The 20599-nt window shown below is 45.5% G+C and overlaps 1 pseudogene; it reads left to right on the top strand.

Annotated features, from left to right (window-relative positions):
- The first annotated feature begins 2457 nt into the window (after positions 1-2457).
- Positions 2458-5297, top strand: LOC124003246 (annotated as a pseudogene).
- Positions 5298-20599: the final 15302 nt, after the last annotated feature.

Raw genomic sequence — 20599 nt, forward strand, 5'->3', positions numbered from 1 at the left:
GTATTAACCCCTCGTTTCATGTGTCTCTTCTCAGGCCGGTGGTAGCTGGTCCCATGCAGGAAGATGAGGTTCCGGAGGTTCCTCCGCCCCCTTTGGACATCGAGGGGTCCCCGGCATACAAGATACGAGCTATTCTGGACTCGAGACGCCGGGTGAGGGGCTTGCAGTACCTCGTTGACTGGGAGGGGTACGGTCCGGAGGAGAGGTGCTGGGTTCCGGTGAGGGATATTCTAGATCCATCTATGTTGAGTGAATTCCATCGCCTCCGTCCGGATCGCCTAGCGCCTCGGCCCCCGGGTCGTCCCAGAGGCCAGCGTCATCGCGCTGCGGGAGCTGCGCGTCGGGGGGGGGGGGTACTGTCACGAATATTACCGAAGGTGACTCTCCTTCTTGTTCGGGTGGCGCTCGGCGGTTGTCGTTGCCGGTCTACTAGCTATCGCCGATCCGTTGTTCTGTGTTCCTTTAGTTCTGTCTAATTGGTAGCACCTGTTTCTTGTTTGGTTGTTAGGGTAGGGTTATATATAGTCTGTTCAGCCCGCTTCTGTTTCGTGCGGGCTTGTTCGTCTGTTTTGTTGTTTGAGTGTATTTTTGTTTGCATTTGGGTTTCACGCTGTCCGTTTATATTTCTGTTCATTTGTGTTTCCACTTTTGTTCATGTTATGTTTCCGGGACATTAAAGCGTGTTTTTTCCTACATCTTTTGCTCTCTGCACCTGACTCCACACCTCATCACTCATTTATCATAACACTCTCCACATGTTATGCACTGCAGTATGCACTGTAGCTTATGCTTTCAGTACTAGATTAATTTCATGCTGTAAGAGCTCTGATAGATTGGAGGACGTCCTCTGGAAGTTGTCATTATTAGTGTTTAAGTCTATGGAAGGGGGTGAGAACCATGAGCCTCCTAGGTTTTTTTTATTGAAGTCAATGTACCGACAGGAGGACGGCTGGCTTCTGACTACACCATGGTGCTACCCTACAGAGTGCTGTTGGGGCTACTGTACACCTTCATTGCAAAGCAATGTGTCTTAATCAATTATTTGGTGATGTGAATATATTTAGTACAGTTTAATCTAAAAAAAATAACGTTTCACTATTTTTATTTTTATGAAATTCACTGAGGAGTATGGTCCTCTCACTCAAACAAACACACACACAGATGTGTGGCTGGCTCCACTCTCCCCCCATACACTTAATAACAGATGTATTTTGTTATTAATAACAAGAATCTCAGAGCGCATTAGCAGTCAGGAAGGAGAAAATAATGATAGCTCTTCCGGCTCTGTGTGGGAGCTCTCGGTTGGTGCAGCAGTTGACAGTGTGTGCAACTGTTTGCAGAAGTCTTGTTTATTTTCAGCGTGCTTAGTTTGTAAAGTGTCGATTGCTGGTGATATCACTCTAGGTCGTGGTTGTAATCTTTCAGGACCACTCCTGTAATTGATTGCATGAATTAGCAGTAGTTTATGTGTCGGGAGCTAGGGTAAGTCTGTTATATCTGGAGTACTTCTCCTGTCTTATCCGGTGTCCTGTGTGAATTTAAGTATGCTCTCTATAATTCTCTCTTTCTTTTTCTCTCTCTCTCTCTCTCTCTCTCAGAGGACCTGAGCCCTAGGACTATGTCTCAGGACTACCTGCCTTGCTGTCCCCAGTCCACCTGGCCATGCTGCTGCTCCAGTTTCAACTGTTCTGCCTGCGGCTATGGAACCCTAACCTGTTCACCGGACGTGCTACCTGTCCCAGACCTGCTGTTTTCAACTCTCTAGAGACAGGAGGAGGAAGGAGCGGTAGAGATACTCTTAATGATCGGCAATGAAAAGCCAACTGACATTTACTCCTGAGGTGCTGACTTGCTGCACCCTAAACAACTACTGTGATTATTATTATTTGACCATGCTGGTCATTTATGAACATTTGAACATCTTGGCCATGTTCTGTTATAATCTCCACCTGGCACAGCCAGAAGAGGACTGGCCACCCCTCATAGCCTGGTTCCTCTCTAGGTTTCTTCCTAGGTTTTGGCCTTTCTAGGGAGTTTTTCCTAGCCACCGTGCTTCTACACCTGCATTGCTTGCTGTTTGGGGTTTTAGGCTGGGTGTCTGTACAGAACTTTGAGATATCAGCTGATGTAAGAAGGGCTATATAAATACATTTGATTTGATTAGTAACATTGTTGCAACGCTTTGACAAACAAACCAACACACCATCAGGTGTAGCAGACAGACAGCAGTGCAACTGTAAGCCAGAAGTCAACAGCTAAGAACTCTTTATTTGCCTGTGGTTCAACACAGAACAAGGTTCACAACACATGACCTTTGATGTCAACATCTCAGAGCAGATACTGAAGAAGACAAGGACATTCCACTAAACTGTATAGCTCTTTTAACAAACAGGGTGGGTCTTCCAAAGTGAAAGTAAACTCTGCTTGACCTTCCAGAGGAGCGAGGCAAGTGTGAAAATGGCTTGCAAATTCTCTCTCCCCATTGAGAATTTATCCTGTCCTGTGTGCTGTGACATCTTCAGAGATCCTGTTGTCATGTCGTGTAGCCACAGCTTCTGTAAAGCCTGTCTGCGGGGATTCTGTGAAAAGAGCGGATCCCAAGAGTGTCCAGTCTGCATGAGAAGATCCTCAAGGTCTGGAGCCTCCTAATAACCCGTCTCTAAAGAACCTGTGTGAGGCCTTCTTAAAGGAAAGGAGTCAGAGATCTTCAGCGGGGTCTGAGGTGCTCTGCAGTCTGCATGGTGAGAAACTCAAGCTCTTCTGTCTGAAGGATGAACACGCTATCTGTTTGGTGTGTCGTGATTCAAGGAATCACAAAGGTCATAACTGCATCCCCATAGATGAAGATGCAGAAGATCATAAGGTAAGCAGCATGTGGTCATTTTAAAAGTCTGCCCAACATTTAGATATTTGGAACTGTGAATTTCTTAAACTATGGATTTAGGGCTCTAATTTAATTTGACCCCCTTTTCGTGGTATCCAATTGTTAGTAGCTATTATCTTGTCTCATCGCTAAAACTCCCGTACGGGCTCGGGAGAGACGAAGGTTGAAAGTCATGCGTCCTCCGATACACAACCCAACCAAGCAGCACTGCTTCTTAACACAGCGCGCATCCAACCCGGAAGCCAGCCGCAACAATGTGTCAGAGGAAACACAGTGCACCTGGCAACCTTGGTTAGCGTGCTCTGCTCCCGGCCTGCCACAGGAGTCGCTGGTGCGCGATGAGACAAGGATATCCCTACCAGCCAAACCCTCCCTAACCCGGACGACGCTAGGCCAATTGTGCGTCACCCCATGGACCTCCCGGTCGCGGCCGGTTACGACAGGGTCTGGGCGCAAACCCAGAGTCTCTGGTGGCACAGCTGGCGCTGCAGTACAGCGCCCTTAACCACTGCGTCACCCGGGAGGCCCCTTATCCCCTTTTCTAATCTGATTGGGCTGCCTCTTATGGAAAAACCCTTCGGTGCAAGCCAAACTCATGACTATTTTCGAAGTGATTGATTGTGAATATAACACTAACCACACTCCATTGTCTCCACTAAATTTAAAGTAATTGAATGTGGATATGACACCAACCAAACATCCATTGACTTCACACATTTTAAAACAATGGACTGTGGTTCTAACATGTCAGAACAGAACCCCCCCCACCCCAAACTTAGACAATAAGCAAAGGTCAACTTCAAGTAACAAGACACTTTTCAATCTCGGTCAACGTTCCCTTTCAGTTCCGTCTCTTAGCAACATTCAACATCAAGAAGGTCATTGGCAGGGAGCAGTGTAGCACGCCTCCACACTCTTGCTCTCTTCTTTTGCCTTAGCAGGTTAACTAAGATGGTGTAGCAGATGGTGCAAATGATGATGAGGATGATGGGACCAAAAAAAAAACATCTTACATCCATCTTCAACTGTTGCACCAACATGGCCTAAATACCAAGTGAGGCTTCTCCTTACTGCTTCTCCAGACATATTCCAGTCCTTTTTCTCTCCATTCTCCTCTCATTCTGGGCAATACAAAGAAATGTTATCCTCCATCTCCCCGGAGTGGTATCTGAGGTGATGTTGACATTTCACAGGATGTTGAAAGTTAAAATGACAGAGGTCATATTTTCAGAGATGTAATTAGATTGTGTCTCCAGACCCAGAACACAGAGAAGCAGATTAAGAAAGCGTTTGAGAAGCTTCACCAGTTCCTACGAGATGAAGAGGCGGAAAAAGGAAGAGGTGGAAAAGTCAAAGATATGTCTTCTCTTTCAGACACTATCACAGCCATAGAGGACAAACTGAGAGCTGACGACATCTCATTCTTACAGGTAAAGTGTTTTTTTACACTAAACTTTAAAAACTAAACATTTTGCGTTACAGGTGTATGGTAAAATTGCATTATATCATCATATATGATCATGCATCATTTTACATTCATTTAGTTAAAAACGTAGACTGTTTTTTCATTCCTCTGCAGACCTACCAGGCCACAGTGAGAACGTAAGTGATCTCCCTCCTGTGACTGTCTCTCTCTTCTCTGGGGGTTCTGAACACGACCCCACAGCAGCACTAATGTTCTTACAGAGCCCAGTGGACACTGCCGGCTCCACAACTAGTCTCAGGAGCGCTGATAGACGTGGCCAAACACTTGGGCAATCTGTCCTACAAAGCCTGGGAGAAGATGCAGGGGATTGTTCAATACAGTGAGTAATTTCTTACAGAAAAAATACATTTATGATCTCTGATAAGATTGTGGGTCTGATTTTATGTTAAATATTTCAAATGGTCCAGTATGGCTCAGTTAAATATTTCAAATGGTCCAGTATGGCTCAGTTGGTAGAGCACGGCACTTGCAATGTACATGCATGCTTGACTAAGTTGCTTTGGATAAAAGTGTCTGCTAAATGACATATTAAAACCTTGTTGTCTCTGTTCAACTCCTGTGATTCTGGACCCCAACACTGCCCACCCTTGTCTTATCCTGTCTGAGGATCTGACCCGTGTGAAAGTTGGTGATAGAACACTGCAGCTTCCTGACAACCCAGAGAGGTTTGGCTATGTATGCATTAGGGGTACCGGGGGTTTCAACTCAGCAGCAAACAGCTGGGACGTGGAGGTTGGGGACAGTCACTTTTGGTTTCTAGGTGTGGCCCCCGACTTTGTCAGTAATCATGATATATGGGATGACATCTGGGGTGTTTTGCATACTTGTGGTGTATACGTAGTAATGTCCCCAAATGAGTTTGACAGTAGGCCTGGTCTCAAAGTGGTTCAGGACCCCCGGAGGATCAGAGTGCAGCTGGAGAGCTGACGTCCTTGGACCCTGATAATAACACACACCTACTTACAATGCCACTAGTTTTCACTGAGCCACTCGTTCCAGTATTGCGTACATATGAAAGCAAGCTAAAGATCCTACCAGTGAAGGCCTCTGTAACAGTGGCACAGCACAGTTAAAGTTGACACCACCTCGGCCTGTAATTATATACAGTATAATATACCACAATCTCCATCTGTTGAAAAATATTGCTTCAAGGAATCTTTCATAAAAACATGGATCTTCAAATGGTATGTTTTTCGACATTTCCAACACTGTTTTTATGAACACACACACACACACACACACACACACACACACACACACACACACACACACACACACACACACACACACACACACACACACACACACACACACACACACACACACACACACACACACACACACACACACACACACACACACACACACACACACACACACAAACTGCTGCATTAGACAAGATACAGCGATGGTGCAGTCAGTGTGTTGACTGGAGGGCTGAGGGGAGAAGGAACCAGAGGTGCCACACAGGCCCCAGGATGAGACTGTGACTGATGGGTCCGCAGGCCCACAGCGTAACAGAGGGTCAGAAGGGAAACACATAGAGGGCAAGTCCCCTTGGAAAGACCACATCTATCTAATACACAATGTGATCTAAAGACATACACAGAAAAAAAACGAACTAACTGACCTTCACACTCTCCCACAGATACATACGCAGACAGCCCTTTTCCAACAGTGGTCGTGCACACAAATCTCAAATCCAATCTTCCTCTGAAACTGCTCATTCATTGCAGTCCAACAGTGGGCCAACCATGCAGCCTGAGGCTCTAGTGGAGAAGGAGGAGTGGCATCATCAGGTGGACAACCTCTCGCATCCCACTGTTTATTCAGAGCTCCGGCTCCCTTCCAATCCAATCCCACTCACAGTCAGAGTCATTATGAGATTAATGCCGGGCTACGCTGCAGTGAGGCCCGCTGGGTGGAAGCAGGGGGATTTCCCGTTTCAACCAAAGAGTTTCATTACTTAAGGAAAGCAAGGGAGTTTTTGTTAGGTGTCTGCAGTGCATGTTGGTTTTTGGTGAGTATTCCACAGAGTGCCAGTACTCTGTCCATCCCTGTTCAGAGGCTGTGGCCATTCCCTGACACCGTGCCACACCTAATAAAAGTCTTGCCTGCTGTTGCATGGGGGCTCTGTGCAATTATTATTATTATTATTATATATTATTATTATTATTATTATTATTATTATTATATTATCAAAGGGTAGAAGAGGCGAGGGATAAGGAGGGAGAGAGAGAGATAGAGAATGACATGGAGAAAGAGGCATATGGATGGAGAGATGAGACGCGGGGAGTAACAGCGTTTGGAGCCAGAGCAATCTGAGCTGAAAATGAGCCTTTCACCTCACATTGAGAGGATTCCTGCTATTTCACGCTGGGCACAAACATCCTTATCTTTCGGCTTCAAAACTCCAGCTTGGAAAACTCTGGGGCCTTCCTCTGCTCTTCTTCCTGCAAAACTGTATCCTCATGCCCCCTTTGAATTTTTCTTCGCTCCCTGCTGAGACATTAAAGTAATATTTAAGACATGTTAAATAGCTTATTTAGCATAGCTCTAGCCTGGTAATCTGTTTGTGCTACCATAGGAGTTGGCAATACCATAGAAATAGAATCTATAGAAGGGGCTTGGAACCACTAACCCTGGCAATTTGACTGGTACACTCACAATGGCTGCAAGCCCACCGCATTACAGCATAATTTACTTGAATGGGCCCGTTCTAGAGATTATATTTCTATGGGCAATACAGCACAACGGATCTGGGATTGGACAACTCTTAGCCAGCCCGGAGGTGGAAATAGTAATAGGAGGACTGATGCTATCTGGTTTTCAAGTTATGTAGCAATAAAAATGGAGGTTTATTGAGGCCGGTGATGGACTTAAGGTCAAAGAGGGACAATGGAATACTACTCTTTACACTGCAATGTCTTGTAGAGAGAGATGCTGTTTACTTCCAGGTCAGATTTACTTCAAAGGGATTTTCTACTTCGCTTTAATTTGTGATGATATACAGTGCCTTGTGAAAGTATTCGGCCCCCTTGAACATTGCGACATTTTGCCACATTTCAGGCTTCAAACATAAAGATATAAAACTGTATTTTTTGTGAAAAATCAACAACAAGTGGGACACAATCATGAAGTGGAACGACATTTATTGGATATTTCAAACTTTTTTAACAAATCAAAAACTTAAAAATTGGGCGTGCAAAATTATTCAGCCCCCTTAAGTTAATACTTTGTAGCGCCACCTTTTGCTGCGATTACAGCTGTAAGTCGCTTGGGGTATGTCTCTATCAGTTTTGCACATCGAGAGACTGACATTTTTTCCCATTCCTCCTTGCAAAACAGCTCTAGCTCAGTGAGGTTGGATGGAGAGCATTTGTGAACAGCAGTTTTCAGTTCTTTCCACAGATTCTCGATTGGATTCAGGTCTGGACTTTGACTTGGCCATTCTAACACCTGGATATGTTTATTTTTGAACCATTCCATTGTAGATTTTGCTTTATGTTTTGGATCATTGTCTTGTTGGAAGACAAATCTCCGTCCCAGTCTCAGGTCTTTTGCAGACTCCATCAGGTTTTCTTCCAGAATGGTCCTGTATTTGGCTCCATCCATCTTCCCATCAATTTTAACCATCTTCCCTGTCCCTGCTGAAGAAAATCAGGCCCAAACCATGATGCTGCCACCACCATGTTTGACAGTGGGGATGGTGTGTTCAGGGTGATGAGCTGTGTTGCTTTTACGCCAAACATAACGTTTTGCATTGTTGCCAATAAGTTCAATTTTGGTTTCATCTGACCAGAGCACCTTCTTCCACATGTTTGGTGTGTCTCCCAGGTGGCTTGTGGCAAACTTTAAACAACACTTTTCATGGATATCTTTAAGAAATGGCTTTCTTCTTGCCACTCTTCCATAAAGGCCAGATTTGTGCAATATACGACTGATTGTTGTCCTATGGACAGAGTCTCCCACCTCAGCTGTAGATCTCTGCAGTTCATCCAGAGTGATCATGGGCCTCTTGGCTGCATCTCTGATCAGTCTTCTCCTTGTATGAGCTGAAAGTTTAGAGGGACGGCCAGGTCTTGGTAGATTTGCAGTGGTCTGATACTCCTTCCATTTCAATATTATCGCTTGCTGATAGAGGAATTCTAAATTCCTTTATGTTTTATTGCCAAAACCAATTCAATTCACACTCATTTCTAATTCATGATAAGTTGTAAGTTTATCATTTGCATGAATTAGCAAGAGACCAGTCTTAAAAACAAGTTCAGCATTTATTCTTGATGAGTACTGACCCAAAATACAAAGAACATTACATTTTAAAGAAAGGGAACATAAAATGATGTCATCAGTTTCACACCCTCTCCCATCCTTACAATAGGTAGTATTCAGTCCTAGAGAAGTTTTACTCCCCTCATAAACTACATTCCAACCTGTCTAAAAGATATACTTCTCTCCACTAATGGAATCCAACCAAAACATTCTTATCTGTTTGAAAAACTATCTTATCCCTCCTCCTTAAACTTCCCAGGAGGCACAGACAATTAATTCATTCTGCTTACATTTTCAGTAACAGCTCAACCAAAAACTCATACTTTTCAAATCATAACATAATAGTATTAGAATAAATGGTTCTAATCAATAATGTATACATAATTAATCATCTAAACTATAATTTCCTCTAACACTTGCACAGTGCTCCTTGGGATGTTTAAAGCTTGGGAAATATTTTTGTATCCAAATACGGCTTTAAACTTCTTCACAACAGTATCTCGGACCCTCCTGGTGTGTTCCTTGTTCTTCATGATGCTCTCTGCGCTTTTAACGGACCTCTGAGACTATCACAGTGCAGGTGCATTTATACGGAGACTTCATTACACACAGGTGGATTGTATTTATCATCATTAGTCATTTAGGTCAACATTGGATCATTCAGAGATCCTCACTGAACTTCTGGAGAGAGTTTGCTGTACTGAAAGTAAAGGGGCTGAATAATTTTGCACGCCCAATTTTTCAGTTTTTGATTTGTTAAAAAAGTTTGAAATATCCAATAAATGTCGTTCCACTTCATGATTGTGTCCCACTTGTTGATTCTTCAAAAAAATACAGTTTTGTATCTTTATGTTTGAAGCCTGAAATGTGGCAAAAGGTCGCAAAGTTCAAGGGGGCCGAATAGTTTCGCAAGGCACTGTAAGTTGTTGAATGACAATACACTTTAAAACTACAGTATTCAACCTGTTTTAAAAGTAATTGGAGTTGGTAGCGTCCAATGTTATGCTCTCTCTCTTAGATGGTGGCTTGGCGCCCAACGTGTGGATGGTTGCCTGCCGGCAGAGCGAGACACTGCGCCTGAATTGTCTCGGAATATCAGCGGGGGATGACGGTGTCCTAAATAGGACAAATGGTGGTGGGTCCTGCGGAGGCAGTGATGTGTTAAGCTCCGGCATTGTTGGTGGGAGGGTGTGGGGCAGACTAGATTAAACCCATGAATCATCATTTGGGAGATCTGGCCTGCGTCCCAAATGGCACCCTGTTCCCTATATAGGGCACTACTTTTGACCATGGCCCATCACAACTGGTGCACTAAATGTGAGTGTGATTGTGTTGTGGCTCATCCTGGACACTCTCTCTCGGAGTCACACCTCTGTTTGTTTATACTACAGTGCATAAATGGGACAATTTTATCCTGGCTCCTTAGCCACACAGTCAGAAGGACACTCGTGAATCTCTATAGCCACAAACAGCTCTCTCCGGTTAGAATTCACATTCATGACGTAGTGGTGGGAAAATGACTTAATGTGTCACATTCAAACGTAAACAAGCAGGGTGGTGAAATATATAGACATACTCCATGACAGAGTAATGGGTGGGTTTTAGAGTGAGTGAGAGTTGGGAGAGTCGGAGATAGAGAGGGGAGAGTCGGAGAGAGAGAGGGAGGAGAGTCAGAGAAAGAGGGAGAGAAAGAGAGAGGGGGGAAGTCAGAGAGGGAGAAGTCAGAGAGAGTGGGGAGAGTCAGAGAGAGAGGGGGAGAGTCAGAGAGAGAGGGGGAGAGTCAGAGAGAGAGAGAGGGGGAGAGTCAGAGAGAGAGAGGGGGAGAGTCAGAGAGAGAGAGGGGGAGAGTCAGAGAGAAAGAAGGGGGAGAGTCAGAGAGAAGGGGAGAATCAGAGAGCGAGAGAGAGAGGGGGGGAGAGTTAGAGAGAGCGAGGGCGGAGAGAGGAGGGAGAGTCAGAGAGAGAGGGGGAGAGTCAGAGAGTGAGCGGGGAGAGTCAGAGGGGAGAGTCAGAGAGAGAGAGGGGGAGACTCGAGGCGAGAGTCAGAGAGACTGGGGAGAGTCAGAGAAAGAGGTGGGAGAGTCAGAGAGAGCGAGGGGGAGATTCTGAGGAAGGGTCAGAGAGGGGGAGAGTCAGAGGGGGAGAGTCAGAGAGAGAGAGGGGGAGACTCGAGGCGAGAGTCAGAGAGAGACTGGGGGAGATTCTGAGGGAGGGTCAGAGAGGGGGAGAGTCAGAGAGGAGAGTCAGAGAGAGGAGGGAGAGTGTCTGAGGGGGAGAGTCAGAGAAAGGAGAGAGTCAGAGAGGGGGAGAGTTTCTGAGAGAAGGGGGAGAGTCAGAGAGAGGGGGGAGAGTCAGAGAGGGGGGGAAGTGTAGCCTGTAAAGCGCCCATAAAGATGATATAAACACCCAGTCCTCTTCTCCCTCAGCTCCACACTCCATCATTTATTTAGTCACGCCGAGGTGTCATCACCAGTTTGTCACTTTGAACGTGATTGGCTATGACATGCACAGGCTGCCACACCACCGTTGCCGCCATGCCAGCTGAATACTTATGTCCCCCCCTAATTGTCTGGAACAACACAGACGGGGAAAAACCAGGGGGAAACTCGAAATAACAGAATGTCATGGAGTTGCATCTGGGAAAGTTAGCGGGAATGAGTCAGCTCGCTCACACTGGGAATGTGTGATCTCATGCAGCACAGCGGTAGGTGAATCGGAAAGAAGGACAAGTGAGACACACGACCCTAGAAGAAGACCAACAACAGTCCCATTTAACATCCTTTAAAGCAGCGGGGTGTCTGTGAGTCTGGCTGAATCAAAGCCTGTATTAAAGGCCCACTCTCTCTGATATTTCCAGCTGGTTTTGATCAATTAAATGACGTTAAACTCATTCCATGGAGGGTAAAGTCTCTGTGGGCTTTTGCTCCGCCCTTGTACTTGATTGATGAATTAAGGTCACTAATTAGTAAGGAACTCCCCTCACCTATCTGTCTAGGTCTTAATTGAAAGGAAAAACCCAAAACCTGCAAGCACTCGGCCCACCGTAGAATGAGTTTGACACCCCTGATTTAAATGAATAGTATATAGGCCTACCCATTGAGGAGTGGGTCTTTAAAAGGCGAGTGGCATAAATAGCAGAAATAATAAGTGACTTTTAATTGACATGTTAGGAAATAGCCTTAAACAGGTTGTCAGGGTGACACCATTGGAAGGGCATTTCTTACATTTCTGTCTCCAAGCGCTTGGCGGGCTGGCTGCCAATCATTTGGCAGGCGTTTGGGTTGGTCGTAATGATCAGCCTAGTGGGAGGGGGTATCCAAGCAGAAGAGATGTGGTGAATCGAAGCCAAGTCCATTTTATTTTGGGTGTCACCTTGGCAAGCTTGGAGCTCGAAGTCAAACTCGAACACGACGACTTCAAATGAATATACATTAAACACACACTTGCAGAAATGTAGTAAAATTTACAAAATGGACGGATGGGAATGTTATTAAACTTAAGCAAAGCATGCAAATAACGGTATAGATTAATGGGAGCGTATAAGTAACACTCATGTTTGCTATGCAAATCTTCCTCTCACATTGAAGGTTAGGGAGAGGCTATGTACTTAGCTAGTTGCAGAGTATCATAGCAGCAAGTCAGTTAAGAACAAATTCTTATTTACAACGACAGCCTAGGAACAGTGGGTGAACTGCCTAGTTCAGGGGCAGAACGACAAATTTTGACCTTGTCAGCTCAGCCATTTGATCTGGCAACTTTTGGTTACTAGTCCAATGCTCTAACCACTAGGCTACCTGCCGATAAAGCCTATCAAATAATGACATGCAGCGAGCTAGCTAAAAACAAAACGTAGCTCCTTACCAACACACTAGTCTCAGGTTTGACAGTTGACAACCCAAATAGAAACTAGTTGGATGTAATCCATATCCTGGCCATCTCCCGAAGTTTGTTGAACAACTTTATGGAAGCCCATTATCACTGGAGTAGCTATTTCCCAAGCAAAGGCAAGTTCTAACCACATGTTGTCTGGAGAAGAGGTTCCAGTGGGCAAATCTGTTTAGTGTGAACCCGGTGCCACGGGTGGGCAGGGTTTGCTCATGTTTGACCATTCCATTGGTCCTCCTAAAGAGAGATCTCCGCCCACCCGGGGCACCAAGCCATGCAAAGCGAACTCGCCCAATCACAGAAAACGTGGTGCCATAACGTCTTAACGGGTCAAAAAATGGCCGTGAATTGTTGTCATAATTGTAATCCAAACTAAACCCTCAAGTATGTCTGAAGAGACTGAAAGAGACTGACTTTATGACCCAAATTATCCTATTTACACTTGTAGTCAAATTTGACACTATAATTAGCGTTTCCTACTCATATCTATGCCCATGGGCAGTTTAAATTCAGAGAAGTTGGTTTTAAGGGGCAGTTTACCTTTAATGAATTCACCTTGGTGAGAGTGGTGGGTTCTGACGTGTGGTGAAGTTGAGTTGCCCTGCACGGGTATAATGGCTGGCTTTACCGCTAGCTGTGCCGGTCATGGCTGGCAGGCTCTCACGCTGTGCCAATGTGCCTTTCACACCCCACTGGCATCAGCCACGGGTCCCCTCCATTAAACACCCATCCATCAGTTGTCAGGGGAGAGGACGTCAAAAAGGAGAGGACGTCAAAAAGTGTATTTTGTTATTTCGCTTTCTTTGTATTATCCCAGGTGCTGCATGGATTATCATGGTTCTGTTGACCATTTGGAAGTTTCTTACTTAGCATCTATGGACCTCGGGAATGTCCTTGGGGAGGAAAGTCAGTGGTGTTTTTTCTTACAGTGGCTGTGGTATCTGTGTTAAATACAGTTTGGTGATTTAATTTAGCTTCTGCCGCAGGGTTTGCCAGAGACAGGAGAGGATGACATTCTATTTTCAGACAGGCTAGACCGTCTGGATGCAGCAGAATAAGTCAATAGTTGACCTTGACCTGATGCGGTGGCAACAGTTACAGACACTAGCTAGTGGCAGTCTAGTCTGTCTAATATTCCTTAGTCTTTCAGAAGGCATTCGGCAAAGATATAGGCAGATCATAACAAAAACATACTGTGCTGAGGAGAGACTGGCTCATAATAACGTCCGGAACGGAGCTCATGGAATGGCATCAAACACTTGGAAACCATGTGTTTAATGTATTTCATACCATTTCACTCATTTCGATCCAGTCATTAACCACGAGCATGTTCTCCCCAATTAAGGTGCCACACATCTCCTGTGGGGTGAACTGATGACTCAATATTCCAAAACTACTCCAAAAGGATCTGCATCATGACTAAGAGTGCACAGAGGGTCTTTGCCTTGCCTGCCTGTTTCAGTCTCCTGCTTAAACAGACATTAGGGCATTAACACTTAATGGCCGTGGTATTTCAGACGATTTAAGGCCCTCTCCCGGAGAAAGGACAGAGCGTGCAACGGAGCGTAGCGGAGAGCTAATTGAAGTCTCCTGACACCATGAGCACACTGCCGTCGATTCAGGGAGATAGCAGAGTAATATAAAAGAAGCGGAACATGTGGCGCCAGAGAGAATGCAGATGGATAACGGTTTCTTTTTGCACTTCCTTTTCACGGGTCGGGCCACGCATCCCTAAGTACAGAGAAAAGGACTCATTTATTTGACACTCAGGGAGAATATAATGAAATGGGTCTTTGGATTGTGGCTGTGCTTTTTTCACAAATTTCACAAGCCTATAGAAAATACATGATTGTTTCCTTGAAATCTACCCAGATAACTGCAGTGTCAAAACCATATTTGACCTATTGGTCAAAAAGATAGCGTTGGTCAAAGAGATGAATCTGGCTTGGCTCAAAGGTCGTTGAATAAAGACTGTCCTACTGTATATACAGAGAGATGTTAGCTCTTTGTCTCTGACTCCAGACTAAAAGACTCTGACCACTCGGTGGTCAGCCACATATTAATATAATTACTACATTGGACATTACCAAGTCAATGTTCTGTGATGGGTACATTGGCTGCCAAAATGAGATAGTGTGTGTGTGTGTGTGTGTGTGTGTGTGTGTGTGTGTGTGTGTGTGTGTGTGTGTGTGTGTGTGTGTGTGTGTGTGTGTGTGTGTGTGTGTGTGTGTGTGTGTGTGTGTGTGTGTGTGTGTGTGTGTGTGTGTGTGTGTGTGTGTGTGTGTGTGTGTGTGTACATGTGAATGTATCTGCAAGGATAAGATTGAGTTGGTGTGTGCGCTCACATGATGACTTCCTGAGTATGTATTTTGGCCCTTGGCAGGGCCTGGCAGTGGCAGCAGAGAGGAGGCTAATGAAAGCTGCTTACAGTATAATGGGAGATGTGGTCCGTTAATGGAGAAGGTAATTACTGCAGTCTCAGCCCGGCGCAGCACTGACTGGTTAAGAATGACATTATTGATCGGCTGACGGGCCAGGAGGAAATGGGATGCAAAACAAAGAGAAGAGATTCTACTCCCAGAGTACACAGCTCATCAGCCTGCACTGTTCCTATCAAGGCCAAGGCACATACAGAGACACACACGCACACACACATAAATACTCGCACAAACGTGCACACACACACACGCACACACACGCACGCACGCACACACACACACACACACACACACACACACACACACACACACACACACACACACACACACACACACACACACACACACACACACACACACACACACACACACACACACACACACACACACACACACACACACACACACACACTCCAGCTGAGCACTGGGGGCTATGAGACAAGTCCATTATGCCCTAATATGCTTGTCTACAGATGGCTGCAGAGATGGTGCTGTGTACTGACCCAGACAGGAATCCTCAGGACGGTACAAATTCTGAACACATATGACAGTCAGTGTAGACATTAGGTTTCATGGGGTGGGGGCTGAAGGGAGTAATTTAAAAAATATATATATATTTCACCTTTATTTGCTCATGTAGGCCAGTTGAGTTTTAATTTACAACTGCGACTTGCGACCTGGCCAAGCTAAAGCAAAGCAGTCTGACAAAAACAACAACACAGAGCTACACAACAACAAACGTACAATTTGCGGGCTCAGCCCCTTGTTGTTCAGAAAACGGATAGACTGCCGCACTCTTAAAACATCTCTATTCACGTTAAATGACCCAGAGCTCAGAAAGCAGGAAGCGCTCATCCATTTATGCGATTGTTTGTTTTCACCAACTGCTATATGAAAGAAACAGCAAATCTATTGATTTGGGGTTCTGTTTACTTTGCAAGCGATAGGTATGCTCGATCAATACACCTGGTCTCTGTCTGTACAGGCAGAAGAGGAGGTTTTCCCATGCAGTGTCTCTACTGATCCACCACCACTCTTCCAGAGCCGACTCTCTCTACTCTACCTAGAGACCCCCCCCCCCCCACCACCACCACCTCTTTCATTGTCTTAGCCCAGCTCATTCACTTCCTCCCTCCCTACATCGATTCTGTCACACCCGCCAACTTGCAAGACATGAGGATTCCTACTGTTTTTCCTATTTCTCCTGCCTGTCAGTTTTATTAGCCATCTTTCACTATAGAACTAGCCCCTGCACACACACACACCTGCCACCAGCATGAGTTTGAGCCATGGCCCCTGACTTTCACACATACATCTCCCATTCATCCGTGAGACATGTTAAATGCCAAAGGGATTCCTCCACAGCACAGGTCATTATTTACCTGGATCTGTCCGCTCTGTGTGTGTGTGTGTGTGTGTGTGTGTGTGTGTGTGTGTGTGTGTGTGTGTGTGTGTGTGTGTGTGTGTGTGTGTGTGTGTGTGTGTGTGTGTGTGTGTGTGTGTGTGTGTGTGTGTGTGTGTGTGTGTGTGTGTGTGTGTGTGTGTGTGTGTGTGTGTGTGTGTGTGTGTGTGTGTGTCTCATTAAAACAGAAGGCCCTGTAGCAGAACAGGGTTGTATATCCATGAGGCTGGGTGCCTAAGGGAGCTTGGCTCAGACAAATCAAATGTTATTTGTCACGTGTTGTAAAAGTCAGGAGTAGACAGTGAAATGCTTACTTACAGGCCCTTCCCAGCAACGCAGAAATAAAGAAAATAGAGAAATACTAGAAAAGTAAAACACGTAATAATAAATACACATTGAGTAACGATAACTTGGCTATATACACGAGGTACCAGTACCGAGTCAATGTGAGGGGTATGAGGTAATTGAGGTAATTGAGGTAGATATGTACAAATGCAGATAGTTAAATAGTTAACCAAATACCTTCCCAGACTAACTATTTAGCAGTCTTATGGCTTGGGGGTAGAAGCTGTTCAGGGCCCTGTTAATTCGAGACTTGGTGCACTGGTACTGCTTGCCGTGCGGTACCAGAGTCTATGACTTGGGTGGCTGGAGTCTTTCACAATTTCTGAAGTCTGCCAATCAATGGACCAAGATGGGGAAGGAGAGCAGAGAGAGAGAGAGAGAGAGAGAGAGAGAGAGAGAGAGAGAGAGAGAGAGAGAGAGAGAGAGAGAGAGAGAGAGAGAGAGAGAGAGAGAGAGAGTGTGTGAGAGTGAGATTGAGATTTAAATCATCTTTATTGGGTCTGGGGGACCACCACACAATAAATATTCACACAAAACCACAGTTACACATCAATTAAAAACACAACTCCAATTCCTCCTCCACAGTAACTAAACACAAAAGCCTCTGAATACCCCATATACTCAAAAACAGATCAATATTGTTGACAAGTTTATAATAGGCAAACTCAACCCTTAGTCTCGCTGCCAACATTCCCTCCAGCATTCCCACCACATCCACAGAGCCCTGTCCCCGAATACTGTTCTTTCGGGTCTTCCATATCGCTAATTTTGCTGCCCCTAACACAAAATTAAGCAACAAGTACACCATTTTGACTGAACCTGTACTTTGGTCCAAATATATACAGTTGGGAAGAGAAAAGCTCCAATTAGTGATCAGTTCAATCATCCCGACCAACATGGGACACAGTAAAAACAGATGTGCCAGAGATTCAGACTCAGCACAGAATGGACACCCCTCCCCAACAGTAGGGTCCAGGTGTATGAGATGCATGTTGGTGGCTATAGCTCCATGTATTATCCTCCATTGGAGGCCAGCTGTCCTCTTATCAATAGGTAGTTTATATAATGATCGCCAACAGCCTTTTGGAGAGGTACCTGGACCAAGCACACCCGCCCATCTCGTTGATTTTACCCCTTCCAAGGAAGAGGCATGGGACACCTTTACACATATTCTGTACATGACCTTCTTTCCCACCTCCTTGAACTCCCCCAGGTCCGGGGTATCGAAGGAAAGCAGCGTCCCCACATCCTCCTCGAATGTCCCCATCGCAGCACTAACAATCAGTGCAAGGAACACATAATCCAGACCCTCCTTCCACCGATCAGAATTGGAAGTGTCAGTCACATACTGCAGATGAAGCACTGGCAAGGAGTCGCAGACCTCAGTGACGACCTTCCTCAGTAGGCGAGATGATCGGATCCCTGCTCTTTCTCCCAGCTCCTCCAACGATCTGCTCCTGCTCCGCATCAGATGACCCAGCTTGGTACACCCCACGCCTAACAGGCATGAATGTAGGCTAACTGAATCCAAAACACGGGACTGGATGGCAGTGTTGTGAAAAAGAGGCTCTTCAAAAAGCCACATCCCTGGTGGCGTGCAGGCCTTACGGGACTTGACATGGACTCTCCAAGCCTGCATAACAGACTCATAAAATGGAGTCAGTCCAGGCAAATCACCCCCCTCCAGCTTTAAGAGGAAAAGGTGCTTGTCAAAGCCCAAACAGCCCGCTTTCCTCATCAATATGTAGACTACTTCGACCCAGCTAGAACCGTCTCTGTACAACAATCTCTGGGCTGCTTGAAGCAAGAAAGCCATGATTTTAGAGGAAATGTCCATCAGGCCTTGCCCACCCTCGTGCAGTGGCAGGTACAGGGCTGCAGCTTTGATCCAGTGTTGTCCAGTCCTCTGAAGCTCTTGTAATCAGACTCTTTGGTGGCTGCAAAATCATTTGTCTGTGCCACAGGGTAGAGGCAGCAAGATTATTAGCTACCAGGACCCTTCCCCTATAAGACAGTCTGGCACACACTTTCTCCGCTACATCCTCCCAGTTCTTTTTCTGAAAGACACCGGAGCCTAGAAAAAAAAACAAGTCTTCATCCCATCTCTGCCCCACTGAAGCCCCCCCCAGTAACCGTGGAACGGACCCCGTTTGAAGCCGACCTGCCCACAGCGCTTCACTCTTTCCCCAATTGACTCTAGCTGAGGAGGCCCCCTCATACACCTTTAAAGTGTTTGAGAGAACCTTAACATCCTCACCCCCTGTAATAAAAACTATCACGTCATCTGCATACGCAGACAGTGCTATCGTGGGATCCTTCATTACACCTGGCACAGAGAAACCAGTAAGCTTCGCTCTTAAGAAACAAAGCATTGGTTCAATCGCCAGACTATATAACTGCCCTGAAATTGGGCATCCTTGCCTGATGCCCCTTTAGACAGGGATGGGGAAACTCAAACCACCCCCCACCTTCACCATACACGAGGCCCCAGCATACAGTAAATTCATCCAAGACAAAAAAAACATCCCCAAACCCAAAGGCTTTCATCGTTTTATACAAGTACTGGTGGTCCACACGATCAAAAGCCTTCTCCTGATCCTAAGAAAGTAAACCCACATTATCAGAAACAAGTTGTCAACAATAGAGCGATCAGGTAACACAGTAGGACTGGTCCTTGTGGATCAACAATCCCAGATACTCTTTCAACCTGTTTGAGAGACATTTAGAAACAATTTTGTATTCAGCGCACAGCAAAGCAACAGGTCTCCAATTTGTTATGAGAGCCAAATCACCCTTTTTCTGCAACAGTGAAAGCACCGCACGTTGACAGAATACAGGAAGAGAAGCCTCATGAAAAGAACCCCAAAAGTGCTTATAAAACTGAGATGGTAAACCATCGATGCCAGGGGCTCGGCCTGTTGAGAGCTGCATAACTGCTGTGGACAGCTCTTACAGTGTAATGTCAGAGTCCAATGCGACTCTCTGCTCAGGTCCCAATTGAGGAAGACCGTGTAACAACTGTTCAGTACACAGAGAGTCACAATCCTCCGCCTTATAGAGGGCCGAGTGTTGACGCATTTCAATGTCATCCGTGGTCCCCTTGCCATCAGGGAGACGGAGGCAGACCATCTGTTTACGTTGCAATGTCGACTGTCCTAGGTTTTTTCTTAAGCGCTAGGAGCATCCATATCCTTGAGGGAAGCGAAACGAGACCTAATCAAGGCACCCTTCACTCTTTCATGCAGAAACGACCTCAGTTCATGTCTCTTGTCCTGTAAGTTCATGACTAGTCCAGGGTTGTTCTGAGTGAGCAGCTTCAATTCAATAGACTGGACGTCCTGTTCAGGGGCCTTGATAGTATCTTTAACTTCAGTTTGAGAAAGAGCAGTATACTGTTGACAAAATACTCGTATTTGGGCCTTCCCAACCTCCCACCATTGTCTCAAGGACTCAAAATTCCCTTTTGTAACCCTCCATTTTTCCCAAAACAACAAACACCTGTCACAAAACATGACATTATGTAACAATTGAACATTAAAATACCAGTAAGGTGATGACCTTCGTGGACAGGACAAGTGAATATCAACAGTAACAATATGATGATCAGAGAAACCCACAGGAGTAATGGCACACTTTCCAACCCTACTACAGTATTGCTCAGATACATACAACCTGTCTAACCTTGCTGCACTGACACGACCTTCATTCATTTTTAGCCATGTATACTGCCTAACTTTTGCATTCCTTACTCTCCACACATCAGAAAGCTCAAACTGAGTTAATAGACCAGACAGGCAAGTGGCTGACCGCAGGAGTGGTTCTTCAGAGGCGCGATCAACAGTAAAATCCACTGTACAGTTCCAGTCACCCCCTAAAACCATACACCCC

The sequence above is a fragment of the Oncorhynchus gorbuscha genome, linkage group LG18 (genome assembly GCF_021184085.1).
Source record: "Oncorhynchus gorbuscha isolate QuinsamMale2020 ecotype Even-year linkage group LG18, OgorEven_v1.0, whole genome shotgun sequence".
In the NCBI taxonomy this organism is placed as follows: Eukaryota; Metazoa; Chordata; class Actinopteri; order Salmoniformes; family Salmonidae; genus Oncorhynchus; species Oncorhynchus gorbuscha.